This window comes from Hibiscus syriacus, unplaced genomic scaffold (assembly GCF_006381635.1).
Source record: "Hibiscus syriacus cultivar Baekdansim isolate YM2019G1 unplaced genomic scaffold, ASM638163v2 tig00110744_pilon, whole genome shotgun sequence".
In the NCBI taxonomy this organism is placed as follows: Eukaryota; Viridiplantae; Streptophyta; class Magnoliopsida; order Malvales; family Malvaceae; genus Hibiscus; species Hibiscus syriacus.
The window spans coordinates 2,493,899-2,499,408 of record NW_024062846.1 but is presented as its reverse complement, the minus strand read 5'-3'; the positions used below and the strand labels follow the sequence as shown (position 1 = coordinate 2,499,408).

Here is a 5,510-nt window from a genome sequence, read left to right as displayed (position 1 = left end):
GAAGAGCATCCTGAAGTACCACATCCCACTAAGTCCACCAAGAGTCACAATCAGAGATGCCACAACAAGCTCCTTTGCGTAGAAGCCAAAGTCGCCTTAGGAAGACATCTCAGCATTCGGAGCCCCCGCTCCCAACTGTTCAAGAAGGACCCAGCACTCCTCCAGCCATACTTGCGTCTGACTCAGAGCATTCCAGCCTCGCCAAGTTGAGAAAGCGCACTCGCCGTGCAACCGCTGCACCACCACCCGCTTAAGTCAAGGTACCTTGCATTTACATTGCATTCATAGCATGTAGCTTCATTTTCCTTCGTCTTAGTAAGCATTGAGGATAATGCTTCTCTCAAGTTTGGGGGAAGTAGGGTTCTCGCATCACTGCATGATAGTAGTAGTAAAATAAATATGTCATGACATTAGTAATTGCTTGAATAGTTTTCTGGAATTAGTTAAAGATGCCCGATGATGATGAATTTGATGGCTAGGATAGAATGTACATGACTGGTTGAGGATGATAGAACCAACCCTAGGACTTGCTTCTTTGAAATCCTTAAATACACGACTGTATGTTTTCCATGCTTGAGAAACTTAGAAATTTTTTATAAGAGAATTCTTAAAATGTTGTGGCATAAAATTTTGAATGATGAAAAACCCACTAAAAATGAAAAAAATTGAAAAAATGAAATGAATGAAGTTATGAATAAATGCCTCGGCATATCTGTAGAGGGACACTCCACTATGCCATGGCATAAGAGTGAATGAAAGTAGTCACAGGATGACTCTACCTGACTAGCTCGGGGGTAGAAGGTATGCTCCCTTTCACCTAGAGTGTGTGATGGTAAAGTGATGAGCTGACTCCCCTCGTAGCAGAATTAAAGAAAAGAAAGCAAGGTGGGAGTAAATTTTGTGAATGCCATGGCAAATTAAGAAAGCTTGCTTAGAAATTTTTTAAATTTGTTAAGCATGGACTGGATACAACACGCACATGCCCACACAAAGAATCTTGCCCTAAGGGACAGTACTAGATTTCTTAACATAGTCTAGCATGTTGAAGCCATTTGTGCTGAGGGCTGAAATTTTATTCCATGAAACTAGTTGTCTTCTGAACTTGTCATGGTATTTTTATTTTTCTTATTACTATCCATTGCTTGAGGACACGCAATAACTTAAGTTTGGGGGTGTGATAACTCTGTAAAAGGCCACATTTTGAGATCTTTTTACTTAAGTTATTAGATGTCTAAAGGCTCATTTAGGACCATGTAGACACATTTAGAAGCATTTAGTTACATGTGGTGGATTTCGGTTTGCCGTGGCATTTTATTTTTACTACGGTGCTGCTTTACGGGAAAGGTACTTGTATGATGACGTGCAGGTATTGATAGCAAGAAGAAGAGGAAAGAAAATGCCATGACATAAGGATATTGCAGAGCAAAATGAATTTGCCAAGTTCAACTGGCATTTTGAAAGTGTCGTAAGTGCGAGAAGATATTTTAGCAGCCAGCTGTATCTGACTCCTAGAAAACTCTTCCCGAGAAATCCACCTCGAAGATCCGCCTGAAGGGATCGGTGCTCTGCCCGCCGTTTCTGCTGATGACGCCACCTGACCCTGCAGATCATGCTTGTCCTTGGGCGCCTGCAGCGGGATTTTGCCGGTCCATCAGCCAGCTACCCAGGCTGCATCATAGACTGCCCTGCTCGGCTCTCAAGCAGCTTAACTATAGTTTTGGGGTTTCCTAGGATAGTTAACATCAAGTCCTAGGATTTGTTTCCCCTATAAATAGAGGATGGAGCCACATTAAAGAGGATTTTAGTTACACACTGGTTTTGAGCTTAAAAAGTTAGAGTGAGAAGGTCTCACCTCTCTCAGTCAATCCATCTTGCCATGGCATTTCTCCTTGACTAACATAAGGGAGTGGCGTTCTGAGCATTCGAGAGGAGCCAGTCCGCTGGGAGCAGTTCTTGGTGGCCGAGAGGAGCATTGAGCAGTGCACGTCGAAGGCTTTCTCTCATCCCCTTAATTCTTTGCTTTCATATTTTGTCGTTGGGTTGTAAGGAACGAATGGAACTTGTCTTGAACTTGTTTATTTCGAACCCCACCATGAACTAATCCTATTTGGTGGGAGTTCGCTTGGATGTCTAAGTTTTATTTTCAATGAATGGTTGTTTTGTTATGTTTTAAACTGTTTTGTTTATGAAACTTAATGCTTTGAGGTTGTAGGAGCTACGAGAGTAGCCTTTCCTTAGAAGGTGTTTAGGGTTCGAGAGAATGCCTAGGCAAAATATCTTTAGTCTTCGAGAGAAGCTAGGAAGGAACTACATAAACAAAGGGGTTCTAGACAGCAACTAGGCCTAATCCATCTTAGAGATAAGTATAGGATTTCATTCGACTAAAAGGAGAGGAGCATAACCAATAGGTTAGATGTTAATTCTGCCGCAAAAAGGTATTACCGAGACATATCCTGTTATCTGAATCAATAGGATCACTGCAGGGGTTTACGCCAATCGGATTTGCCAGGGCATCTTTAATCTGTCGAGTCCCTTCCTAGAGATAGCTGAGGGAACTTTAGTAGACTCTTTCGGGCAGGTTAAGCATAGAGGAAAAACCATTCAGAGAAATAGACTTAGGTTTTCCTAGTGACTCCCATCGTTCATTCTCATTGATGCTAGTTGTGTGAGAAAGCTAAAGTCCTACAAATTAAATCCAGTATTTGTATTTTTATTTTTCCATGACATTTACATTTTACTTGCACGTATTATAATTTCATTTGTCACGACATATCCAATTACTACCACACCACCATCATTCTATTTCCACATCATTCATTCCATTTTGCCACAACATTATCATTTATATATACCATCACTACCTTTACTTAGGTGACAAAGTAAAGTGTCTTGACAAACCTATTTGATTTCCCTAATTCCCTGTGGAGACGATACTCGACTTATCACTTTATTACTTGTTCGATTGTGTATACTTGCACACATATCCGCACCCATATTTAGTACTCACAAAGAACGGACACTCTCGTAGCAATTTTCATATGAGTCTCAATAATGAATGGTTTGTGACGTTTAAAGTTGTATCTATATATGATGTATTTTTTGGAAATATTATCCCTTGTAAAGTCGTAGGTATTGGCACAATCAAGATTAAGATATTCAATGAGATTGTTTGAACAATTGATAATGTGAGACATGTTCTAGATTTGAGTAGAAATATAATTTCGTTAGGCACCCTAAATTCAAAAAGGTACAAATTCTCCAGTGAAGGTGAAACTATACAAATGTGCAAGGACTCTCTTGTTGCGATGAAAAGGGCAGAGAAAGAATGTCAAGTTTTATGTTCTACATGGTTCAACAGTTTTCAATAATGCAGCTGATGTTTTCTCCCAGTGTCAAATAACGTTGTCATTGGTAAAAAAACATCTTAACTAAATTAAGCAAAGGAATATTTTTTGTTGAACAAAATAACCATAGGCAGAATGGTTATGTGAAGCAGAAAAGAGTTCAATTTTGTAGGCATAACGAAATTTGATGATATAATTATCATCGATGATATGGATCATGTTGTACATAATGTTGCTCGTGGTGATACATTTGTGAGTAAAGTTGGCGCTTATGATAATCATGTCGATGTGAAGACTAAATCCAAGCTTAGAAAAAGCTTGAATTCGATCAATGTTCATTACTGAAGATTATCTCTTTGATAGGTGATGTTAAAGAACTAGAGAACTTATTCGTTGAAGCGAAGAATTGTTTTTTTATGTGTTTGGGTGCCTCGTCGAATTTGGGTGTTTTGTGTCGAAACCTTTGCACTTTCAGAATTCGAGTCAAGATGAAGATTTATTAGAGTTTGACTCGAATTCAAAGTGACACAAATTAATTAATTTATAAATTTTGAAAAGTAAGAAACCTAGTTTAATTAAAAGTAGGTAATTTTATTAAAGTAAATTTCTACTTTATTTATTTTACTTTATAATAAAGTGTCAATCCTTATAAATAGATACTAAGGTTAATGGCTATATATCATTTTTTTATTCAAAATCCTTGAGTTTTCTACATAAATCTTATTGTTCTTGTATTTTCCGATAATCATTTCGGTATTATAACATTTCAAAAAAATAAAGGTCGCAATTCGATGTGAAAGATTCCGGGACAGTTATCGTGGTCACGCCGATGTATATGCGAACTTTCCAAACCCCGTATTTGATTGATGTGATGGACTCGCTCATGCTGGTTCCCTACAATCTGGTTTGGATTATAGTGGAAGCTGGTGGTGTCAGCGACGAAACATCGTCGCTTATTTCTGAAACCGGTTTGAAAATTATTCATTTCCAATTCATTCAACGGATGCCGAATTCCTAGGACAAACAAATATAAATTGGAGTCCTAAATGCGCCTTCATGCTTTAAATAATCCCTTGTTCAATGCAATTCTAATTCAGATCATCGTTAAAATTTATGAATTTTAGAATTAAGTTGTTAGAAAGAAGTATGGAATTGATTGAGTTTTCGTGTTACTTATGGGAACAAGAGAGAAGAAATTGGACGGAATTATTATGCTTGCTTATGAAAATAACATACATTGTATGGAACATTTCAATGAGATCCAAAATGTGAAATGGTTTAGAGCTGTTTCAGTTGGAATACTTGCTAATACTCACGAGATGGTGGGTCATAAGGAGGAAGACAAAAATCCGAGAAAGTCGGTTCAAGGCCCACTAGTAACGCCTCTAATATGTTGGCAGGATAGCATACTTTTAATACATTTTCCCATTCGGGGAAAAGTGCAATTTATATCGATGATCGAACAACCGTGCTGCTGATGAAGTTAGAGTGGTCGGGATTTGTTTTGAATTCCAGGTTGCTTTAGAAAGATGGCGGCGATAGGCCGAAATGGATTAAGGATATTGATATGTTGAATGGAGATATTGAGAGTCCCCTGGGTTTGGTTGATGACCCTTGGATGGTGGAGCCACTCGGGAGCTGTGGACATCGAGTTTTGCTCTGGTGGCTTCTAGTTGAAGCTTGTACCGATAGAAAATTGTGTTTCTTTTCTTGTCATATCATTTAGGTTTTTGCTAACAATGTTCTATTGATTGAAGGTTAGAGATAGATACAAATTAATATCAGACTGACTGAGTGAAAAATTTGATGGCAGGGAATTATTTGATTGGATTTGCATTCATTGGTCAATTGGTCTCGACTGTTGGGATGCATCAACTCGCAACGAACCTTCTATGCATCAGTTTATCTGGCTTGGTCTCCTAATCTGCCTTCTGATCGTTAGTTTGTACATCATGCAGATGGGTGATTGAGCCACCTTTGAAGATCACGGTCCGGTCAAAACACACTCCACGACCAGATGCTTCCCCCTAATGAAAAACCAGCAACGGGCATCCGAGAGTCAACGGAGAAACATAGCACAAAGAGGACATCCGTATCAAAACGTCCAAGTAAAAAAGGCATGAAACAAGAACAGATACAGAGGTTTCAACAAGGCATTATCAATAA

At 38.6% G+C, this 5,510-nt stretch overlaps 1 pseudogene; it reads left to right on the top strand.

Moving 5' to 3' along the window:
- The first annotated feature begins 1,609 nt into the window (after positions 1-1,609).
- On the top strand, positions 1,610-5,510 carry LOC120139366 (annotated as a pseudogene).